Source organism: Mytilus galloprovincialis, chromosome 5 (assembly GCF_965363235.1).
Source record: "Mytilus galloprovincialis chromosome 5, xbMytGall1.hap1.1, whole genome shotgun sequence".
Taxonomy (NCBI): Eukaryota; Metazoa; Mollusca; class Bivalvia; order Mytilida; family Mytilidae; genus Mytilus; species Mytilus galloprovincialis.
In genome coordinates, this window is record NC_134842.1 from 49,476,540 (window position 1) to 49,503,113 (window position 26,574).

The following is a 26,574-nucleotide window of genomic DNA, read 5'->3' on the forward strand; positions in this document are numbered from 1 at the left end:
TTTCGAATGTAGTATAATGTATATTTATGATTAGGGACTAAAGTCTCGTAAAGTCCATTCCATTATTCAAAATATCCATTTCATAATTCAAGATTGGCTATTTCCTAATTTGCACGCGTATTTTGGACATTAGGTCCTCCGTAACTCCTCTAATGGTCATTACGGCACATATTATTAATACTCATTTTATACCTCTATCAATAAGCTTTAATTTGTTGTATTAATTTTTCCTTGAAAAGGGGCTAACGGCTTGCAGCAGTCCATTCCGTTATTCAAAATAAGCTATTTCTTAATGTTCAAGCGTATTCCGATGTTTAGTCCCTTCGTTACTCCTCTAATATGCGTTGCTGAAAATATCGACTATATACCTTTTGTTCATCTCTTCATAAGCTTTCGAATGAAGTATAATGTATATCTATAAGTAGGGACTAAATGGTCGCACCAGTCCATTCCATTTTTCAAAATATCCATTTCATTATTCAAGATTGGCTATTTCTTAATTTTCACGCGTATTTTGGACATTAGGTCCTCCGTTACCCCTCTAATGGTCATTACGGCACATATCATTAATGCCTGATATTCATATGATGAAAACATAATCTTTTAATCAGTTTGATTGAGGTCCGGAGCTGGCATGTCAGTTAACTGCTAGTAGTCTGCTGTTATTTATGTATCATAATTGTCATTTTATCTATTTTCTTTTGTTTCATGTTCTGACATTGGACTCGGACTTCTCTTGAACTGAATTTTAATGTGCGTATTGTTATGCGTTAACTTTTTTACATTGGCTAGAAGTATAGGGGGAGGGTTGAGATCTCACAAACATGTTTAATCCCGCATCAATTTTGCGCCTGTCTCAAGTCAGGAGTCTCTGGCCTTTATTAGTCTTGTATATGCTTTTTAATTTTAGTTTCTTGTGTATAATTCGGAGTTTAGTTTGACGTCCATTATCACTGTACTAGTATACATATTTTTAAGGGGCCAGCTGAAGGACGCCTACGGGTACGGGAGTTTCTCGCTACATTGAAGATTCATTGGTGGACTTCGGCTGTTGTCTGCTCTATGGTCGGGTTGTTGTCGCTTTGACACATTCCCCATTTCCTTTCTAAATTTTATGAATTTATTCCTCTATCAATAAGCTTTAACGTCGTGTATTAATTTTGCCTTGATTAGGGACTAAAGGCTTGCAGCAGTCCATTCCTTTATTCAAAATAACTATTTCTTAATGTTCAAGCGTATTTCGATGTTTAGTTCCTATGTCATCCCTTAATATGCGTTGCGGATCAAATTGACTTGATAACTTTAGTTCCTTTCTTAATAAGCTTTCGAATGAGGTATAAGGTATATTAATAATTAGAGACTAAAGGGTCACAGCAGTCCATTTTATTATTCAAAATATCCATTTCATTATTCAAAATTGGCTATTTCTTAATTTTCACGGATTTGAAGGGTTTTTCAGGCCCGGGCCCCCACTCTTATCGAGATATATATATATAGTGAAGCGCCGTAAACACACACAGAGTTGAGTTTTTCAAATGCAAATAATGAAGTTTAAAGATCTTATATATGTGGTATTTTACTTTATTTCTTTAAAGACTGCCAGGTATATTACTGTAAATTCTTAAATTATTGCGAGGTTTTTAATTATTGCGAAAATTGCGACAGAGTTGTAAACGCAATAATAAGATTCGTAAAAGTTAAAAATCGCATTTAAGTCTAAAATGACAAAATCGCAATAATAAATGCACGCAATGATTTCTGAATCTACAGTAAGTAGTTATATAAAATCCATAGTCCAAGTTTAAACCATTTTCACTCATCACACCATTTGTTAATAAACAAATAGTTAAAACCCAAAAGTTTTGTGTTGTTAGATTGCTGTCTCGTCGATGTATACTCACACCACCTATTATTCAGATCTCTAAGAGATATAAATATGCTAAAAGGTCATGTGTGTTAGAAGTCACCTTAAAACAAATGTCTAAATATTAAAAGAAACAAGAAATGCATGCATCTATTTGTTTTAATTATATTATAATTGTGCAGATCAGAAGATCTTTCTATATAATGATATTTCCCAGTTCAAAGTCTTTTATTAAAACCATATATTTAACACCAAAACGAAATTGTTCTCCAAATTAATACTCAGATACATGTACAAACACTTTGTTTTGAGACTAAAAAGGAGCGGGAAATGTAACTGTAAGCTATACATTATAAATCAGCATGTGTTAACCCAACTAACATGTTTATTTAGATAGTGTCCAAAATTGTTAAATGATGATAGGGCGAATGAAGCGGGAAATATAACTGTAAGCTATTATACATAACATGCTGATTACGCATTTCTCACGGATATTTGATACAGGGAAGGTCGTTGTTTTATCATCTCTACCACAAGTACACATTCCATCCTCTAGTTTCCGCTGCAATTGATAATTAATCTGACAGTGCTCGACATCATTCTAAAGTATTTTGCTTCACCGATAAAGGATTAGATATAAAAAAGAATCAAAAAATTATTAATATGATACTTTAAATTGCAACAGTCTTTTTTAACTATTTTTAAACATCGACCATCTTTTCATTTATAAAAGGAACCATGTATATTGAAAAAAAGGGAATATGTTAGTTTGTTCCAGGGCGTTTTATCCTTCGATTTGGAAAACAAATGTTTGTTCCGAGCAAATATAACTATACCCCCTTGACAAAGTGAATGTTGGGGCTAAACAAATATTTGGTTTTCATTTAGAAAAAAAAAATAATTATGAAGTTCATTTCATGATTCAAAATAAGCTATTTTATAATTTTTACCCGTATTTCGATTTTTAGGTACTTCATTACTCCTCTAATATGCGTTGCGGAACATATTTATTGATCATCTTTTAATAGGCTTTCGAATGAGGTAAAAGGTATATTTGTATTTGGGGGCTGAAGTGTTGCAGCAATCTAATCCATTATTCAAAATATCCATTCCATTGTTCAAAATTGGCTATTTCTTAATTTTTACGCGTATTTTGGCATTTTGGTCCTATGTAACCGTTTTGAACGTAATTGTGGGTTTTCTATCAATAGCTTTCACATGGTGTATTTAAAGTTTTTCTTATTTAGGGACTGAGTTACTGCCTCTAAATAAAGTTTTATTACTGACGAGTCACAGCAATTCATTCTTTTCTTAAAAAGAACTATGTCTTAATTTTTATATAAAAAACAAGATGTGGTATGATTTCTAATGAGACAACGGTCCATAAGAGTTTTAAATGACACATAATATGCATTATGTATTTTTCGACATGTTAGATCCTCCGTTTCTCCTCTAATATGCGTTGCGGAACATACTAACTACATATATTTTGTTCTTCTATTGATAGGCTTTCGAATGAGGTATCATGTAAATATGTAAGTATGGGTTGAAGGGTCGCAGCAATCCCTTGCATCATTCAAAATTGGCTATTTCTTAATCTTCACGGTTATTTTGGCATTGATGTCCTCCGTAATCTCGAGCTCTCTAATGGTCATTGCGGCACATATTATTTATAACCTAAACCATTTTGTTTCTCGATCAATGAACTTTAAAATGGTTATAACGTTTTCCTTAATTAGGGGCCGACAGTCTCAGCAGTCCATTTCATTATTTAAAAAAAGCTACATTTGTACTTCCTAATGTTCACATGTATTTCGATTTTTAGGTACTTCGTTACTCATCCGCGTTGCGGAACATATTAGCAATATACATAGTATATACCTTTTGTTCCTCTATGATTAAGCTTTCGAATGAGCTTGAAGTTATTTCTGTAATTATAGGGCTGAAGGGTCACAGTAGTTCATGTCATTATTTCAAAATATTCATTCAATTATTCAAAATTGGCAATTTCTTTCTTTTCACGCATTTAAGTCCTCCGTTACCTCTTTTATGGTCATTGAGGGACGTATTATTGATACATTTTGTTTCTCTATCAATGAGCTTTCACGTGGTGTATAAAGTTGTCCTTCATAAGGGGCTGACAGATCGCATCAGTCCATTCCATTATTCAAAGTAAGCTTTTCCATAATGTCCACCCCCATTTCGATTTTTAAGTCCTTCGTTACTCCTCAGATTTGCATTGCAGAACATATTGACTATATATCTTTTGTTCCTCTATTAATAGGCTTTCGAATGAGATATAAGGTTCATATGTAATAAGGGGCTGAAGGTTCACAGCAGGCCATTGCATTATTCAAAATATCCATTCCAATTTTCAAAATTGTCTATTTCTTAATTTTCACGCGTATTTTGGTATTTAGGTCCTCCGTAACCCTTCTAATTGTCATTGGGGCACATATTATCAATAAAAATTTTGTTCCTCTATTCATAACCTTGCAAATGGTGTATAAAGTTTTCCTTAATTATAGGGCTTATGGGTTGCAGAAGTTCATTTCATGATTCAAAATAAGCTATTTTATAATGTTCACCCGTATTTCGAATTTTTGGTACTTCATTTCTCCTCCAATATGCGTTGTGGAACATATTAACTATATACCTTTTGTTCCTCTTTTAATAGGCTTTCGAATGAGGTAAAATGTTTATTTGTAATTAGGATCTGAATTATCGAAGCAATCAATTCCATTATCTAAAATTGGCTATTTTTATTTTATTTTCACGCGTATTTTGGCATTTTGGTCCCCTGTAACCCTATTAAACGTCATTGTGGTTTCTCTATCAATAAGCTTTCACTTTGTCTATAAAGTTTTCGCTAATTAGGGCCTGAGTTACTGCCTCTAAATAACGATATTGTTACTGACGAGTCGCAGCAGTCCATTATATTATTAAAAAAGCTATATTTCATAATGTTTATGCATATTTTGACATTAAGATCCTTCGTTACTCCTATAATATGCGTTGCGGAACATATTAACTACATACATTTTGTTCTGCTATTAATAGGCTTTCTAATGAGGTATTATGTATATCTGTAATTAGGGGTTGAAGGGTCAAAGCAATCCATTCCATCATTCAAAATTGGCTATTTTTAAATCTTCACTGTTATCTTGGCATTTATGTCCTCAACCTCTTTAATGGTCGTTGCTGCACATATTATTTATAATCTAAACCATTTTTGTTTCTCAATGAACTTTCAAATGGTTACAACGTTTTCCTTAATTATGGGCTGATGGGGCGCATTCATCCATTTCATTATTTAAAATAAGCTACAATTGTATTTCTTAATGCTCACATGTATTTCGATTTTTTGTCTTTCGTTACTCCCCGCATTACATTTTAGCTATATACTTTTAGTTCCTCTATAAATAAGCTTTCGAATGAGGTTAAAGGTATTTCTGAAATTAGGGGATGAAGGGTCACAACAGATCATGTCATTATTCAAAATATCCATGCTATCATTCATAATTCTTTCTTTTCACGCGTATTTTTGTCATTTAGATCCTCCGTAATCCTTCTAATGGTCATTGCGACAGCAATGAACTCTCAAATGGTACATAAAGTTTTCCTGAATTAAGGGATGAAATGTCGCAGCAGTTCATTTCATCATTTAAAATAAGCTATTTCTTAATGTTCACGCGTATTTCGATATGTAGGTATTGTTACTCCTCTAATATGCGTTGTGGAACACATTAACTATGTACCTTTTGTTCCTCAATTAATAAACTTTCGAATAAGGTATAAAGTATATCTGTAATTAGTGACTGAAGGGTCGTTGTAGTCCATTCCATTACTTAAAATATCCATTCCATTACTTGAAATATCCATTCCATTACTTAAAATATCCATTCCATTATAATCACAATTGGGCATTTCTTCCTTGTCTTGCGTGTTTTTGGTATTTAGGTCCTCCGTAACCAATGTAGTAATCATTGTGGCTCAATCGACATGTTTTGTAATCAGGGGATAAATAACAGCAAATACATAAATAAAAATAACCTTAATCATATGGGCACAGGACGTTTGCGCTTTTTCACCTGTAAAACGATACGACATTTGCGCTTCAAATACTATGGACATTTGCGCTTTAAATTTTGATTCACCAGTATTAAATTGACCGGACATTTGCGCTTTTGCACCTATTGTCGTCTATCTGTAATTTTAAAGAGAAGTAATTATTGCGTAAATAAATTTAACTTATATTTGGCATTAGTACGACAAATGGTCCAGAATCATTCCCTGTACATTATAATGAACAGTTCTACTCGACTCATCCTGATATTTTTATCTTTTTAAAGAGCATCATTGAACAACAGTATGTGAATCACATTAGATTCGTTATATTGATGAACAGGCACCCCTGTCAAGAATTGGGAAAGAGAATATTGAATATATATTTGAAATGTGTGCGAAATGCCAGTCTGGACAGATAAACAGAGCTAAATTTGTCCAATCCTTGGTCTTCATATATCAAGCGAAAACTGACCTGTGATGACTGTACGTGTTTTTAGGTCTTTAGAATGTTTACCTTTAGCTCAGTGTATATAGACTTTTAAACACATATCAATGTGCTATGAAATGAATGTGCTATGAAATGTGCTATTAAATGATTTTTTTTAAACCTTTAACCATAAAGAAAAAATAGTATTCTGCCAGTATTAAAGAGGAAGATATGATAGTCATAAAAATCAAATATTGCAAAAGGGCAAATGTCCTATGTTAACAGCGCAAATGTCCTTTTTTAAAAAGCGCAAATGTCCTATGATTTGAAGCGCAAGTGTCCAAAAAAATAAGCGCAAATGTCCTATGAAAAAGCGCAAACGTCCCGCGCCGAATCATATATATGTCTTGGTTTTCAGGTTGTCCATACATTGAACCTTCACTTTTTATGTTGAAAACAGAAATACAAACTATATATCATTATTCAATATACATCACTTAACATTGAATTTTGACTACTGAAAAATTAATAATGGACATACATCAGTGCAATGCTTTCTGTTCTTAAAGTGTTTGATCTAGCCAAGAAATCCTTGCTAAAAATTCTGTGGACCTCCTACGGCACCTATTAGTAGTTAAAGATTTGTTTTTACTAAACAAATTAATTTAATGTATGACCTGCATGTACGTATCGCTTAGAAAACGGCCATATACCATACGGCGCGGGACGTTTGCGCTTTTTCATAGGACATTTGCGCTTTTAATTTTTGACACTTGCGCTTCAAATCATAGGACATTTGCGCTTTTTAAAAATGTACATTTGTGCTTTTTACATAGGACATTTGCGCTTTTGCAATATTTGTTTTTATGACTTCCTTCCTCTCTTATACTGGCTTGGGACCGACAAGTCATATTTTTTAAAATGTTTAAAAGTTTATATACAGCTAAAAGTTAACATTTTAAAACACATAAAACACGAACAGTCATCACAGTTCATGTTTCGCTTAATATCTGAAGCCTAAAGAGTCAAAATAAGTAGCTCTTGTTATCTATTCTGACTGGTATTTTGTCCACATTTCAAATACAAAAATCAAGTTTTTCTTTCTCAGTTCTTGACTGGAATGCCTGCTCTCTATATAATGAATCTAAATGTAATTCACTGAGTGTTGTTCAATGATACTCTTCAACAAGATAAACATAGCAGGATGAGTCAAGTAAATCGTGATTCAATTGTCACATAATTTTTGCAGATAGTCTGCAAATTTGGAACATCCAAGTTCACTTATACAAAGGTAAAAAGCGCAAATGTACAATCAATTTAATACAGGTGAATCAAAACATAAAGCGCAAATGTCCTATCGTTTTAAAGGTAAAAAAGCGCAAACGTCCTGTGCCCATACCATAAGGTCAATATTAATCATCGATGTAATTTGCTCTATTGGATGTTTGAAATTTCAACGGAGGCAATTTCTTGGCATGACAAGCCAGCCTCTTAGCGATAAAAGAATATTTTTGAAAGAACTTAGCATTTTGCTACCTTTTTATTCTTCAGTTCGTTTTTAAAACCTCTTTGTTTCTCCAATTTGAAAAATTCAAATAAAACGAAAACTGAATTTTCTTTCATTAGTGAATTCGAAAAATACTGCTTCATTACTTATTTCAGAGTTTGAACACTTGGTGCTTAGTTTCACTTCATTCGTAGTTGACAAGGATGGACAGATTCCATGTCGAAGGTCAGTGTCTCTCTCCAGGCTTCCCAGTTTTTCTCTACATGCCATGAAATAGCGAATAATGATAAAAGTGGCGTTAAAGACCAACAATGAACACACCAATCATTATATATCCTTCACGTTTCACAAACAGATCATAATTTTGTTAAACATAAGTATTATTATTTGAAATTGAATTTGACAATAGAAATTTCCCCGAATCGTTTAATAGTGAATCCGGATTACACTGTAATATGTGCCGCTGGATATGAAAAAGCTCAAACTCTATTAATTTTGAACAACTAGTGGAATAGATAATTTTAAAGCAAAACTATCTTAATATTGTGTCAGCTACCTTAAGGGAAAACAATAAGTAATGAGAAGATATATAACATTTCCAAGGATAAGGTTACATTCCTTACTTAAAGTCGACACCTAATAATGTAGAATATCTATTTCCAATAGAAAAGAGTAATTCTGAGAATAAAGAGAGCAGTCGCTATTCAAAAGGAGCATGTTTGGAGGGTTGAGATCTCTAAAGACATGTTTAACCCCGCCGCAATTTGCCCCTGTCCCAAGTCAGGGACCTCTGGCCTCTGTTAGTCTTTTATGATTTTTAGTATTAGTTTCTTGTGTATAATTCGGATTTTAGTATGACGTCCATTATCACTGAACTAGTATACATCTTGTTAAGGGACCGGCTAAATGACACCTCCGTGTGTGGAAGTTTCTCGCTACATTGAAGACCCATTGGTGGCCTTCGACTGTTGTCCGCTCTATGGTCGGGTTGTTGTCGCTTTGACACATTCTCCATTTCCATTCTCAATTTTATGTCTTTGACAAGCAATGCTTTAAACCACTGACAGTCTCTTTAACGATCCCATGCACAAAAATGACAAAACTAAATAACAAAGTATATTGTCCCAGCTAGCCTGAATAGTGTAGGTTTCAGCTCGAGAGTTCCCACTAAAGGCATTTCGTTTTTTTTTTAGATAAAAAGATTTGAGATACCCAGTCTACAAAATTAAACAAAAGTTCAAAATCTGACTCTCGTCTGTACTAATTGTTTCATTGGCAATTTTACTACATTTTCTCATTATTATGTTGCTTCATAAATGTCTTTAAAGATGAAACTTCTGTTGGTGGTTACGGTTCGGAGATGGGCTGTTCTGTCCTTGTCAGATTTCTCATACATGTTTTTCTATATTAATACTCTAGTTAGAAGAAAATAGCTTGCAGTTATCCGCTATCTCAAGAAGTTTAGACATTTGCTTTAAATAACATGCGATGAAATAAACACTTGAAATGAGTGAAATTCTAAAGATGTCGTAGACATATTGATTTATTAATTGATTAGGATAAGATATCTTGGTTTTCAGTTGATTGCATCCGTTTCGTTCTCTCACAAGTACAAATGAAGATCTCGATCATTGATTATACTGTTCTGTTAATTTCTGTGTCATTTTGTCTCTTGTGGAGAGTTGTCTCATCGGTAATCGTACCACATCTTCGTTTTACAAGTACAGAAAATTTTGGAAAGCTCATTTTTAATTATTTTATTTTTTTTAATCGAATATTCCAATCGTTACACCATTTTCCAAGGTCATGAATGCTTGGCGCCTTTAACATGATTTAACCCTGTCACATTATGTATATATATATAAATATATATGCCTGTTCCTACTTAGGAGCCTGTAAACCAGAGGTTGTCATTTGTTGCTGTATATCATATTTGTTTTCCGTTCATTGTTTTAGTACATATTTCATTTTTTTCATTTGTCATTTTGAAGCCTTTTATGGTTGACTATACGGTATGGGTTTTACTCATTCTTGAAGCCCGTGCGCACGTGGCGACCTAATGTATATCTGTAAATTTCTGTGTCATTTGGTCTCTTGTAGAGAGTTGTCTCATTGGCAATCATACCATGTATTCATTTTTATATTGATACCAGTTTATAGGTATTCAATTGCACCAGAAAAAACTTAATATGGGGAACCTTTAACCTATTTTCAATACAATTCAGAAAGGGAGCTCCCCGTTTTGATAAGATCTGTATTAGATATTTTTTTAATTATTTGTTATTGACTTTGAACTAACTGTTAGTAACTGCGAGTAACGTTATGTGTCTGTTGTTGTTGTGGGGTTGAATAAATCCCTGGCACTTCCAGGATGTGTTCTGTTAGTTGTTTTGTGCTTTCGATCAATCTGATGAGTTAAGCCCTTTTCAATGATTTTTTTTATAGTTTGTTCTTATGTTCTATGTACTAGTTCACCATGCACTGTCCCAGGTATTCAGGGAGTTCTTGAGGCAGCAAACTAGTTTAAATCCGCGTCATTCTAAATGTGCATGTAGCAAGTTAGTAGCCTGTGTAAATCTGTATGCTTGCATTTATTGCTATATATCATAATATTTTTCCGCTGTTGTTGTACATAAGTCAGGCCGTTAGTTGTTTTATATTTGTCATTTGAGGCCTTTCATAGCTTGCTATATGTGGTTTGGGTTTTGCTCATTTTTGAAGACCGTACGTTAACTAATAGTTGTATAATTCTTGTGCATTTGTTCTCTGACCATGTGGAGATTTGTCTCATTGGCAATCATACCAAATGTTCCTATATTTATATATATAAATATACTAGTTAAGCATTTTTTGTAAGGGAAACCCCGAAAGATTACACGATTAAATAACTGGTGAAAAACTTCATTGATTGTAGAGTAAAATTATCTCAGTGAATTGAGATATGTCGATGTTAATCCAATTGCGTACCATATATCATTAATATAAGGGACCTATAATCATGATAATCATAAATTAAATCGTGCCAGTACCATAGAAGAAAAGTTCCAGTCGGTGAACAGTCCATTATGCGGACTGTGGCGACTGGGCAGGCGCGGATCCAGAGGGGGGTTCCGGGGGTTGGAACCCCCCCCTTTTTTTGGACGATCAATGCATTTGAATGGGGACATGTAATTGGAACACCCCCTTTTGTCCTGGGTTAGGACCCCCCCCCCTTTGTCCTGGGTTAGGAACCCCCCTTTTTAAAATGGTTGGATCCGCCCCTGCTGGGCCATGTACTATGCGGCAAAGAAATGAGATGTTCTAATATTATTACACCTGCATACCAAATATTAAGACTGAGCAGCTTTATATGGGTCCATCTTTGATTGACAGACATTCCATCACAAACTTCAACATAGAAAGTATATATAATATATAAGCAAAAGTTTCAAAGTCGACCATGCATTCATATAATATTCATAATATAGATCATGCCAGTGGAGTGCATGCATATAGTGTTTATGCCTGTTTTATTTTGCTTTATTTTTTGTGTGACTATATGATTTGTGCAATCTTATTATTAACTTGTGCTATGTTTTAAGTGTACTATATGCTTTTAACTTATATATGTCATTTATGGTATCTTACTATGCATTATATGTTTAAAATTGTGTTGTTTTTCATGACTTTTGTATGTGTGTATTGTATTGTGTATGTGTGTATTGTATTTTGTTATTAAGTCTAGAGCTTGTGTTATGTAGTTTATTGAATATCGACTCTAAATAAAACTTTGAATCTTGAATCTTGAATCACGGATATGAGTTTTGCTAATGCTAATACAACTGAGTGTTTTTGTTAATTAGTATCGTCCTGAATATCATGAAATATTGTCCATTGGACGTGAAGCAAACAACTTATATCCATACATTGTTTTTGATGTTTGGTCTATTATATCATAACGCAGGAAAACGAAACCATCCAAATTCATGTTTTCGGTATAAATCTTAACGTCATTCTTGTGTTGGTTACAGTTTGACATTATTACATTGAAAAAAACAAAACAACAAAAATTAATTAAGTTAATTAATTAATTAAGTCTCATTATAGGTTATTAGAAAAAAATGAGTATGGTTAGATTATTAAATGCATGTAAACCTAATATTATATGTAAAACTGAAGTTTCTTTTCAATTTCCTTCATTCTTTTTAATGCATTAAATGTATGTGTATAGATAATCTGTCAAAGTTGTCCCATTTCTAGAACATGTACTATATTTTTCTATCTTTGAGTGGTTATTAGAAAATCCCAAAACCTTAGAATTTTTTGTTTTAGCATGTTATTATCTGCATGCCATAACAGATTAATAGCTTTATTTTGCCTTTTTATAACTGAGAAAAAAATCTCCACGGCTTAGATCATGCAGGACTGTATCCTACTGATGTAAAGTTTTAAAAAAATACAAATCATAATACTAAATTACATCTTTTCGCGCCTTTTGATAAAACTGTTGCATATAAATGTTTCACTCAATTGATGTATTTACTTTGGCGTTGCTAATGATATAAGTGCGAGAACTATTAGACGGTGCATCATTGAACTGAATTGACCTGCGTAGTAGGCGTAGGTGCAATAAAGTTGTCATTTCACTTATCAAGCTTTTAACCACATAACGGTAACCAACTCATCATGCATGCTGATTTTGAGCACGCGTCTAATCGTTTCAGTCCCTTTAACAAATACCGCTGTTATGAAAGACCTTAAATAGATACTTTCAGCTTCCTTTTTTTAATCATTAATTAAAATATTAATTCTTCCGACTTGGGTGCCTTGTTATTTAAAAAGATGCCTTTGGTCTTTGTTTTAGATTGCATTTCTGTAATAAATAGGATTTTACCGAAAAGCACTAAACTTAAATATTTTGATATACGTAATTCCAGAAACATCTCTTATTATCATATATATGGGATGTGATATGACTGTCAGTGGCGGATGCAGGAATTTTCGAAAGGGGGGTGCTAGCCCAGGGCAAAGGGGGGGGGGGGTGCAGGGGGGTGCAAACATATGTCCCGATTCAAATGCATTGATCGGCCAAAATAAAGGGGGGGTGCGGACCCCCGGAACCCCCCCCCCCTCTGGATCCGCCACTGACTGTTGTTTCTCTACTATCTGATACTATCTAATATTTGAGACCATTCAGGTAAATGGTATTTTTTTCAATCAGATTATTAATCGGTTTTGTCTAAAACTACTACATATAAATTCAACATATAAAAATACAAATCATAAATACTAAATTGCATCTTTTCGCACCGTTTGATAAAACTGTTGCATATAAATGTTTCACTCAATTGATGTATTTACTTTGGCGTTGCTAATGATATAAGTGCGAGAACTATTAGACGGTGCATCATTGAACTGAATTGACCTGCGTAGGCGTAGGTGCAATAAAGTTGTCATTTCACTTATCAAGCTTTTAACCACATAACGGTAACCAACTCATCATGCATGCTGATTTTGAGCACGCGTCTAATCGTTTCAGTCCCTTTAACAAATACCACTGTTATGAAAGACCTTAAATAGATACTTTCAGCTTCCTTTTTTTAATCATTAATTAAAATATCAATTCTTCCGACTTGGGTATCTTGTTATTTAAAAAGATGCCTTTGGTTTTTGTTTTAGATTGCATTTCTGTCATAAATAGGATTTTACCGAAAAGCACTAAACTTAAATATTTTGATATACGTAATTCCAGAAACATCTCTTATTATCATATATATGGGATGTGATATGACTGTTGTTTCTCTACTATCTGATACTATCTAATATTTGAGACCATTCAGGTAAATGATATCAATTTACACTAGTACAAAAACTGTCTTTAATAATAAAAAAAAAAAAAAAAAAAAAAAAAAACAACCTCTATATCTAAATAATCGAGGTCCCGAATTTAAAGAAATTTAATTCCCGACATCCCGAAATTAGAAAAAATAAATCTTGGATCCCGAAAGGGTCAATCCTGAAATCAGGCCCGAGCTTAAAAACACCCAATCCCGACGTCCCGAAAAAGTCCTGCCCCTCCCTCTGCCATGTAGTTATCAAAATTTTCGTGTTTATGCTGCATACATCAGATTTTTTTTTCTTTCTCGATACTCAATCAAACAACTCAGACTAAATGATCTTATTAAACATATTGCGGATAGCCATTTAATAAAAAAAAGTATAGAAACTAACTAACTAATTTTATTCAGTATAAAACCCAGCACAAAAGGATCATCGCTGAAAAACATGAGCACATATCATACAAAAAATTATCAGTTTCCCTTTATGAGGGGGGATAGGAGGGATCTTGATCCCGAAATCCCGGACTTGAAAAAAATCCCGAGGTCCCGAATTTAAATAAAGCAAATCCCGACATCCCGAAATCCGAAAAAAAGGATTCCCGGATCCCGAAAGGGTCAATCCCGAAATCCCGAGTTTAAAAACACCCGATCCCGGAGTCCCGATAAAGGTCCTATTCCCCCTCCTTTATGATCCTGTATGTATCCATACCAAAATTGTAAAAAAACAAAACACAGTTCTTTGATTTGCAAAGAACGACAATAAATTCTAGGTTATCATTATTTGAACTGAAGAAGGTTATAAAAAAAACAAAAAAAACAAAAAAAAACACTGTAAGTCAGAAAAATAGTCGTGAAACATTTTCTGATTAGCTGAAGGATGGTTTGCATTCGACAATCCTCGGTAGAATCCGATACTCTAGCTCCTTCCTAGATGAGGGTACGGAATCGGCCGAGTTGAGACGAAGACAAGTTTTTAAGTTTTAGATCTAAGTAAATAAAAACATGACAATTGGCTTTACATATACAGTGCGTGCCTAGATCGTAAACGTCACACAAAGTGCTAATATATATTTATGATGAAATCTTAAAAACCTTTTTATTAGATGTTATGATGTAAAACGACAAATTCTATGCGTGGATTAAGTATGTAGACACTATGAACGTTTTATTCGATTTTAGTTAATGAAAACAGAGTCTCTGATGAAAAGAAGACAAAGTGTTTTAGCTTTTAGATCCTTAGTCTATATTGTGAAAAGCGAACTATTTTTAGATTTAAATGCTGCAAGCTTGTTATTCTTTGTACCCGTGTGAATGTGAGTGAAGTAATTTATTTTACAACATTTATCTTTTACTATTTTACTACGTAAACATATATATAACCCATAGGCGGATCCAGGGGGCCTGGGGGCCCGCCCGCCTTTGTGTGGGAAAAATTGGTTGCTTATATAAGGAATCACTGACGCATGACTGGAGCCCCCCTTAGGTCAGTCAACGGGCCCCCTTATGAAAAGTTCTGGATCCGCCACTGTAATCCCCCCTGTATATATGTCCGGTAACTAGCCTAACAATTTTTAACGCAACTAAGAATGCATACTACAAGCTATGTGACCTATCGAATTAGACTATTTACTGGATTTGTTATCTCATACGCAACACGACGGGTGCCAAATGTGGAGCAGGATCTGCTTACCCTTCCGGAGCACCTGAGATCACCCCTAGTTTTTGGTGGGGTTCGTGTTGTTTTTTCTTTAGTTTTCTATGTTGTGTCATGTATACTTTTGTTTGTCTGTTAGTATTTTTCATTTTTAGCCATGGCGTTGTCAGTTTGTTTTAGATTTATGAGTTAGACTGTCCCTTTGGTATCTTTCGTCCCTCTTCTATACGTCCTCAATCCTCAATCTTATAGCCTGTTGGCACGAATTGTCCCAATGTGCAGTTTTCCTCTCTGGTGCGTTTTCCTCGACGTATTTTCTCAAGTTCTCTGTGCTTTAAATTTGGTATGCGCTGGTTAAGATTGGGATTGAGGAACAGCAGTATTAAATCTGCCCATTCTGTGCAACTAGAAAGGGATCCTGTATATATTAGTGGAGGATATCATTATTCAATATATAGTGTACATATTATATTCCTACATTCATGGTGGTGGGTTTTGTTCTACACGCCGTAACGGTGTGGTTGTCCTACAAAGGATGTGAAAATTTGGAAGAAGAAGAAGAAGTTTACCTTATCTCCCTTTAGAACTATTTATAGATTTATGTTTTATGTTTACATCTTCATGGCACACATTTAGTAAAGTTGTTTGATTGCCAGGGGGATGTTACATCACATTTCAAAAGGTTAGGACTGAAATGTGGACAGAGACGAGATTTTACAGCCGAAATTCTGTCGGAAGGCAATTTATTTATAATGGGTACAACTTCAAGTCAAATCGGCACCTGTTCAAATCGGCACCTTGTTAAATCGGAACTAGTCAAATCATCACCTATTTAAAGTCAATTCGGCATCCTATAATATTTGATAAAATAAATATAAATAATTCTAAAAATGTATAAATTCATGATCTATTATGGAGGTTGGATTTTAGCTAGTCCAAATAATTATGACGTCTGGCAAGGCTATTTTAATTTTTTTCTGGGACGCCTTCCTACGACGTCATAACGGCGAAGCCATTTTTTACATCTGGAGTTTGAGAGCAAATTTTGGGGGGAACTTTGACACCTAATTTTAGGAAGTCGTCCCAGAAAAAAAATAAAAATAGCCTTGCCAGACGTCATAATTATTTGGACTAGATTTTAGCATGCATTAAAACGCATCAAGCAGCTAGAATGCAAAAGTTTATTATCTAAAGTTTTCCCAACATTCTATGACTGACATTTTGATAATTTTTCTTTTCAGGTAATTAATAACATAGTTACTTCAAAAACTTCATAAGAAACAACGAAGCCCTGCAATAATTAATGAAAAAATATTAACTACTTCCTGTAGGTCGTGACGTTTTCGCCTGGTTTTTGCATGCTGGGATTTAAAATACAATCATTAAAAGTCTTGGCTTTTAATCATATTTTAACGTAATTGTAAGCTCACCAATGACTTATGCTTTATCTAATAACCATCTGATAATAAGAAGATAAAACACACAGACGTGCAATTGTACACATTCATGAGATAAATTTTCTATGTAAAACGTATATATTTGAATTATTTTTGTAGACAACACAAAAAGTTATAAATTTATTTTTAATTAATGCATTTTCGGACTAATTAAGTGAATAAATTAACGTACAATAATCTGTTAAGACAATATGTTGGTGTACTCTTATTGATTGACCTTTTACTACCTCTGCTATGACTGTGTGTGTATTCACGGTTCTGTGGCAATACTTGTAGATGGCTTGTTGAAAGGTAAATTGTTATTTGCACTTCAGTATTTAACCACGCCTCTAGGGCACACCTTGCCAGGTGTGACTGTCTATTCGGATCAGTGGATTATAAAACAAGGGAGCATTTACAGTACTCTTCAAAAATATCGATTCGATAACTTTTTTCTCCGATTTCCGTGTTTCTCGGAATCACACCGAGTACCGCGGATTTCACTCCTAAAATCCTCCAAAGATTCTCTCCCAACACCGCGTGGCTGTTAATTGGTTTATTGCCCATCGGATGTACTTCAAATTAACGACGCGTGACAACATAATTGGATTACCCAGATAATTTACCTTTGAACATTTAATCGATCTTGGCAGAGATGCAACTAATCGTGGGACCCGTCGGACCTAAGGGGCAGAATTTATGCAGGTCCGGCAAAACTCGTAGCTGTGCAGGACCTGATGGCCGGCAATATTTAAGTCCGCTTGGGTCCGCCAAAACTGAAATCCCCGTCGGCCCCGGCAGAGTATTTTGTTTATAAAATTGCGATCATCTTTAATAAAAGTAAATGTCCTGTTCCCCCGCATTTTCTAACTCCGGGAACCAGTATTTCCGCCCAGTAATAGTCTTTCGTACCTTGTCCATCTCGCCCCGAACAATTCTCCGTATTTCCGTCATGTTTTTTGTTTTAGAAATTCGCTCTCTAGGAAGGAGGTCTATTAAGCATAGTTGATAAGTTCAGGAAATATGTCATGGCCAATAAAATTTGTAAGTGGGTCGACACCCGGTAAAAGACCAAACCAGTCACCTATTCAAATGAATCACAGGCTATTTTAAAATAATAATAATATCAACAAAATCAAAATTAACGTTTGTTCAATAGCATAATTTCATTTGATTTTTGAGTGAAAATATGGGTCTGGCAGAAATTTGATGGGTCTGGCAAAACTTGGTACCCTGTAGGCCCCATTGTCTGACAGGGAAAAAAAACTGTTTGCATCTCTGTCTTGGTTGCACAGGTGTGCTTTAAAATCACGGTATTATAAATTGAACAAATGTGTGACAATATCATTTAGAATAAGATAATTAGTATCCTTTATATTTGTGTCTTATGCCGTTATCTTTAAAATAGAACGTACATACGAAAAAGTATGAAGAAAATTGTTATTTTGTGTTTCTATTACAGTCCGGTCAGGTCATACATTGTGTAACAGTGTTCTTTCAGCAAGGACGATTTTGCCACAATTAGTTTCTTTTATAACTTATTCAATAAGCAATATTAGCGCATTAATTGTTCATTATTAAAAAATCAACTGGCTAATAAAATCATGTTGTTTTTTCGGTAACCCGATTCATCGGATCATCAAGTAAACTTAATTTATTGAGCCATGTGAAATATTATGTTTCACCACCTCAGTACATTTATACAGACTTGAATAATTCAAATTACGAACAGAAACTGTTAAATGACAACTCTGTTGACAAAGAAAATAATTTCAAGTGATATTGATAGTGCTCGTCATTTTCGCATTTTACGGAACGGTTTTCAAATTGACGAAAGTATTTATATCAATTTCGTCATTTGAATTTGGAAAGTGAAAAATATTTTCACATTAATTATATAATAAATGTACTATAATTCTACCGGTGTTTGACAAGTTTATGACGCTCAATCATTTTACGTTTACAAAAGATGTTAAAAGTTGTGATGATAAGTAATCCGCTTATCGCTATCCGATAGGTCACTAATCCTTTAATTATTAATAAAATTTATCAAACCTCATAATTGCCCATCATAATATTGTATTCCAGTTAAATCAGTCATCATTTTATTTTAAAAATTTCCCAACCGCCTACAATTGGCATTTCTTTATCGTATTATCATGATTATTGTCATTTGAATACAATCAATCACCCCGGACAATTTCCATCATAATTTCAATTAATACATCACCAACTGTAAATCTATATTATTGACCATGGACATATAACTATAAATGTACTTTCTTTTTTGAAAGATAAAACATTAAAATTCAAATAGTTAAAAATGTGTTCACGTTTATTCGGATAAGAATTATATTTTCCCGATAAATCAATTGTAAAAGGACCTTCTGGAGCCTCAATACGATTGCACCAAAATGTCGTTCTGCAACTTTAGAAACCTTGAATGGACTTTCCCACGGTCGGCCAGAAAGGTCACCTGAGTTTACTAGTACGCGATATTTTTTCCCGCCCTTTAAAAAACTCGTGCTGTGGATAACATTGATGTTAACTATTTTTAGCATTTAACATTGTTAAGTAAGTCAAGTTCAAGTTCAACCCAAACTGTTGATAACTGAGATGTGTATCGTGGAATTGTCTTCACACGGCAAATAATTGTTTTTAAAATCTTTTGTTGAAAATACACAAATTTACATTCATTGTGCGAAAGTTAATATTAAACAAAGTTGAATTAATGCAGCTGGAAGTATTCCTGTTGTAACGGAAATGTATTATTATTCTGCTGTACTGCCAACAAATCGTAAAACGAAAATGCCGTAATTGTTAAGCATAACGAATGGTGAATAATATTTTCCTTTTTACTTGAATATACAAAACTTTCAAACACGTAATTTTATTTAACTGCTCAAATTATTTTAGCGAAAGTTTCCGGTTATTTTTACACAAGTATGCTCATTTCGTCAATAAAATATTAATTTACTGGTGAAGACATCGAGGTCAAAATTAAGTAGTTTTCATTTTTTATAAAACTTGAATACAATTGAAAGAATTAACAACAACATTTTGCTTTTAAATCTTTTATTCATTCCAGCAATTAGATAATCTTAAAAAGAAAATGCCGTAGATTTACACAATTATAACGGGGCAATTATTTTGTCTAATGAATGGTGAATAAATTTTCCTTTTTACTTGCATATATAAAACTTTTAGACTTATAATTTTTAAATAAAGACTTTAACTTTGAAGTAGAATATTTTGTTTTTCACATATTCCGCTATATTTAATAATCTTTTTTTTTTTTTTAAAGCAAGTACATTAAGGTTAAGATATTTTTAGATGGGCTAACAAAAAATACTAAAATATTTTGACTTTAGTTTTTATTACCACAAATGAAATTTAATTAGTATTAAAGACATTTAAAATTATACACCTGTTTGACACTTAAACTGGTACAGTAGACCGGAAATATAATTCTTTATTACTTCAACCTTTACCTGTCAGGTAATCCAATTACCCATTCAGTCTTGTGCCGGTATAGATCAAAGTAGGATAAGGGCAATTAATTCCTCGGTGTAGAGAGTGAGCTCGTTATCACAATAAACATTTACCTGATTTTGGGAGAGATTACTCCCAAATTCCTCCCAACATTTTGGGAGGAATATCGGAGTTTTTCGGAGTGGCTCCGACATTTTCCTCGGTGTAGGGTGTGGGAGAGTTGGTACTCTTGAAGGGTACTGTAATACACACATTTAAAGTACATACTCAAGTTGGTGACGAATAAAAATAGATCGCCGTGGAATTATTTAATTATATTTGGTGCTATTATCATGATTATTTATTTGAATTCAAATAAGTTAATTTACTAAGAAATAAACAATTTTTGGTTAAAGACGGGAAACCTAATTCATGTGTCAGAATGAAATGATATACACCGCTTGTCCTTGATTTATGTCTCATAAAAAAGGGGAACTTAGAAATTAGAAATAGCTTAACCAAAGCATTTTGATTGTCTTAATTAGGCAAAAAAATGTACGAGTTAGACTTTTGAAAGCCATGTATTAATTAATATCTGAAACTATCTGAAGATAACTCTACCGAAGCGTAATATAATATGTACGAATACTTTTGTTTTCACATCTTTTCACATTTATGATTAATTATTGTTATCTATTGTTCATTTAATTACTTAATTAGTACCTATATGTCTACTGCTTGGCATTAAATCTCTGTGTGGAAGGAAGGGATTATTACATATAGATTATATTATTTGGATGAGGATTTGAGCTAGCCTATAAAAACACATTAATTAGTTAACATACATTCAAGACCAAAGGATATTAACTTTGATGATTCAATTAACTTTTACTTAAAAACAACAGACAACAAATTTAATGTCATCTTTCCCTGTTTTTGAATGTAATTATAAGTCTGTTCAACTGGCAAGAATACCCCTAAAGCGGACAAGCAGTTTATTCTTTAAGTTGCTGTCATTGAATATCAAGAAAGAAAATAAATCCCGAAATTGATTTGAAACTGTACGTAATACTTAATAGTTTTCCTAGAAAATATTCACATCCCTTGGGGATTATCAGTGTACCTCCAGTTGCATATATATATTACATGAATGTCGGAACAATTGTGATGATGACGAATTTCTTCCTTTATTCGAGAACAATCTATTTGATATATAAATCTGTGATTTTACTATGTTCATAACTTTGATGAACCAAAGCAAGTTATATATCGACCTGTATTTAAATCAAATTGGTTCTCTTCTTCTTCTTCTTCTTTTGGTATACAAAAGTCTATCGAATTCGTTGATTACATACCGTTGGCATACGTTGACTAGTCTATTTACAAAACTTTTACCCAAATTTACACAAAATGTATGTTCCTTTCTTATGTTCAATGTATACATGTATATATTTTAAATTACGCTATAGTTCCGTAACTTTCTATCCAGGCGTATAAACGAATCGACAAGAAGTGCGTACATTTTTTAAATCAATATCTGGTATGTTCCAATCTGTCCTTTACTATTGACAACGAGTATATATTACATTTTTCCAAATAAACCCTTGGAAAAAATATCTAAATAGATTTCTACTTTCTTCAAATCTTTGTGGTTTATAGACATATCATGATTTTTTTATCGGAGAAGATGACAAAATAGCGGAATGCAGACAATTGATACTCAAAATTTAAAATCAATGGTGATCTCTTATCTAGCGGAATAAAACTTTAATATCTATAAATTTGAGCATTTTTATACAGAATGGACATAATATCAATTTTTGATTTTTTTGCGAAGTTTCCCTTTAAACCAACAATCCTGCAAAATGTTCAACTGGTTAAAAAATGTATAAAAAATATCCATTACCTCTTATACATAATTAAAAATACACATTTAGTTTATATGAGAGAAAAAAATATTTACATCAACCCCCAAAAAATGTGAATAAAATTAAGTGAATATCTCTAGACAACCTCTTCCTTAATTAACTCTTCTTGCGTAAATACTGAAAAATTTCTGGACAACCCATTCCTTATTATACCCCCGCTTTAAAAAAGGGGGGTATACTGTTTTACCTCTGTCTGTCCTTCCGTCAGTCCCATGAATATTTTCGTCGCATTTATTGAAATCTACGTTTTGTATTACGAAAATCTTAGATTGAAACCATTTTTCTCTTAAAAAAAGGTTTGTTGGTTTATTTTTACAACTTTCCAAAATATACTTTCTGTCTCTTCCGGTACTACTTTTCTATTGAGAGCGAACAATTTGATTTTGAGCTTAATACATTTTATGCTTCTTCATAAAGTGATCATAATTGGCTTTAGTTTACGTTTAATCCATTTAATCCATTAAAAGCGTCATTCATTCCCAATCTCTTGTCAAACATTGTTTATTGTTGGACTCATTTTTGTTAAAAAAAAATTTGGCTGCCATTGCACACTACGGTTCGGAACCGGACCAGATATGACAAAAATCTGCATTTTCACGATAGAGAACTACGCATAAAAAGACTATTTTTCTGAAAACTTTGTCAAAAATATATATATCATTTTGATGTAAAGATTAGAAACAACTGGAACTAAATCATTGGCCCAATTGGGTACCTTGAAACAATGAATTTCATAGACATGATGAAGAAAAAAGTTTTTAAATTGAGATTTTTTTGCTATTTATAACACTTTCTTTACTCTTTTGATATAAAAAAAAAGGTTCCTTTTTTGTACTAGATATTTATATGTTTATCATTGTATATATATACAAGTTGCACTATGATAAATCATTCATTCATTTTACTTTCATCATGTTCATGACTTATAGTACTGTGAAAGTACTTTAATTCGTGGGTATCAATTTTCGTGGTTTGATCAATATTAACATGTTCGTGGGTTTTTAAATTCGTGGATTTTAGTTTTCTAATAAAAAAAATAATTGAAAAACTAAAGCCTTTAGAAACGAAGGTTACAAATAGTCTTGATTGAAGGAAATTGCAAAGTAAACATTGACCCGTGTAAATCGTAGTGATAACACTAATTAACCCATGATAAAGTGATCAACAGATTAAAGACCATCAAAGGTGTTAATTAGGCCATAAATATGTCACCTAAAGAAAACAGTAACATAAACAAATGCTTTAAACGTACCTTGAATTGTCAAATAATTCTTATCAAAATCAAGCCCAGCATGAAATTATTATTTCCCATATGTACGAGAACTATGAGGATATAAAATGAACACTTTATCATACTGGCATATCAATACCGGAAATCTGACTTTCGTCGATCAAAAATATCTTTTATGAGAATAAAAAGATCAACAGTTGTACAGTTTAGGTTATTACAGATTAAATGGGTATAATCCTGCATACGGTTGTAGTTCTGTGACTGCTATTAAAGTATTCTCAGATTTGGCGTTATTCAATATTTCTCTAGATCATATCAATAGTCAAACCTACCGATGGGAATCTTTCCATGACTTGATTTGGACAATGGGTGTTTTATTTCGTTGGACACTTAAATTCGTGGATAAAGTCATCCACGAAAACCACGAAAATTGGTACCCCACGAATAAAAGTACTTTCACAGTAACTGAAACCACATATATATATTTTTATTTGGCACAAGAGGCAAAAAATAATTCTGTAACTATAAATGAATAAATAAAACAAACTGAAACAACTGTATTCATGGTATTAGTGATTAGTCTAATTGTATTCTCAGTAATGAATTGAACAATATAAACATATACATGTATAACATAAAGGAAATCAATGGAAATAGAGCATCGCTGAGACGCGACAAATGACACAGTTAATTTTTTTTTACGCCAAATGGGATGCTATCTTCTGGGGATAACACTGCACTTGTAAGAAAGGGACTTCAGGATCAGCCTTTCTGAGATCCATAAATAATTGTACTACAAATGTAGCTATTTCTTCATAATATAATAGTGAAAAAAAACCTATTATTAATGTTGTTAATCATAAATATGAATCCAGCTGTTCACAATCTTTTTACCGATTTACTCCTATCACAATTTTATAGTATTGAACACAATCATGACAATATACATGTATACACATATACATACATGTTCATGTATGTAGTATATATGCACATGGGTAAAACATTTTTTGATGAACTGAACATGATAGATATATTTTTTTTTAATTTCTACTTCAGGTGGAAAATATTAGCTGCAGTTTATCATTGTTTATTATGATTTTCAAATGTTTGCATAACGTGGACAGCTTATGACATATGATTTTTTTCTTCAATTTGCACAGGATTATGTATAGTCTGCTACAACATATACAAGAGATGCAGTCAAAAGAATGCTACATGTATGACTGAGGAAGAGAATTACCAGCTCAGCTACAAGTACCACCGGAGCCATTAATAGATGTATGTACATGTACAAACAAAACTTTTAAAAAAAATGTTCTTAGTTCATGTAGCTATAAACATGTACATGTAATGTATACTTTATACATGTACATGTAGTTCATTATGATTGTCTAGTCCAGTACATGTAAGTCATGAAAAAAATCTAATATATCAAAAATGTAAAGTTCTTACATTTTTATGGTCTACTACCTACGATAGTAGAGGGGCATAATGTTTTCTGGTCTGTGCGTCTGTCCGTCCTTCCGACCGTCCGTCCTTCCGTCTGTCTGTCTGTTCGTTCAGGTTAAAGTTTTTGGTCAAGGTAGTTTTTGATGAAGTTGAAGTCCAATCAACTTTAAACTTAGTACACATGTTCCCTATGATATGATCTTTCTAATTTAATTGCCAAATTAGAGTTTTGACCCCAATTTCATGGTCTACTGAACATAGAAAATGATAATGCGAGTGGGGCATCCGTGTACTATGGACACATTCTTGTTAATACTTTGCATGCTTTGATTAAATATTCATGTTTTAATTTGTCAATGATCTGGAAATGATCAAAAATTAAAAAAAAAAAGTAACCTTGATTGGCATAAATGAAAACTTGGCCGAAAAGGACTTAAAATGAAATTGAAAAAAACAAAATATGTAATGATCTGCCCGAAAAGCATGAAAAGGACTTCAAATGATTTTTAAATTTTTTTTTTATGTAATGATCTGTAAATAGAACTGTGTTAACTCTAAAAGTAGGAGCTATATTGTGTCACTCCATTTGTCCTTGGCCAGTTGGTCCTAAAAAAATCAGTGACTCAATTTCAGTCACATGTTTCTCTGAAACTACTTCTTATATTGACTATTTTATGTATGAGCTTCACAGTGATAACTTGTAATATTTGAGCACTTTTCAGATCTATCAAACACCTACACAATGTACATGTACTGCCTGTAAGCAGAAAATTGGAACTACAAGGGGGATAATTGGTATTTGTAATATGACATTGCATGCCTTCTTGTTAAAATTTCATAATTTTTGCAGGAAAATCAATTTGATCCAGAGAGTCATTACAATACTAGGAAAAGAAAATATGTTTATGCATCTCAAACCAGTGATAAGGTAATTATGGACAATGATGGATAATAACTTCAACTGCTTTGTGAGCTCTTGTTGGATGAGTGGCAGCTGGCATTTTTACATCTGCTGTTCTTCAAATTACATCTTTCAATCTTCTCCTCTCAAACTGAATAGCCAATAAGAAGTACATATATATTGAAGTACAAGTAATTCATGATAAAAAAAATCTTTAAAACTTTATCCTCTGAATTTCTGAGCCAATCAGGACAACACTTGTGAAATGGTCCATAGATGATCCTCTTTGAAAACTAATGTACATGAGGTGACCATTTGGATTCCTGTAATGTATTTGAATTTTGAAAATTTGGCCTTACTTTTAAATTGGTCCACATTGAGCATGTTGAGGTCCAAAGGATCCCAAATTAATCTGTGTGATTACACCACAAACTAATTATTCTGGTACTACGATATGCTTATACTAACTGCATTAAGATTTTTTATTTTTGAACCAATTTAAATTAATCCATATTAAAGTCCAAAAAGTCCAATATTATAAAAAAAAGAAGATGTGGTATGATTGCCAATGAGACAACTCTCCACAAGCAATGACGACAAAGAAATTAATAATAATTGCCTTTAGATTAGTTCACATTTAGATCCAAAGGGTCCAAAATTAAACTTTGTTTGATTTTAATAAGAAGAAAAAATGAAATTTGTATCCATATTTTAGTGTTTGTGTCCAGTTTTCAAATTTTCTTAAATTTCAGAGACCAATTAAATTTCGTTCGATTTCAATAAAAATTAATCATATTAGCTATATTTAGATTTTGA

General features: G+C 32.9%; 2 long non-coding RNA genes across 2 annotated transcripts in view; both read left to right on the top strand.

The window, feature by feature from the left end:
• LOC143075972 (uncharacterized) overlaps window positions 1-26,574 on the top strand; it is a 192,865-nt gene that overhangs the window by 19,489 nt on the left and 146,802 nt on the right. The window lies entirely within an intron of this gene.
• Window positions 15,936-26,574, top strand: part of LOC143075971 (uncharacterized) — a 31,411-nt gene continuing 20,772 nt past the window's right edge. The window contains exons 1-3 of the long non-coding RNA XR_012978487.1: window positions 15,936-16,021; window positions 24,569-24,686; window positions 25,708-25,785. This is a non-coding gene — a long non-coding RNA (uncharacterized LOC143075971). The remainder of the gene's footprint in view (window positions 16,022-24,568; window positions 24,687-25,707; window positions 25,786-26,574) is intronic.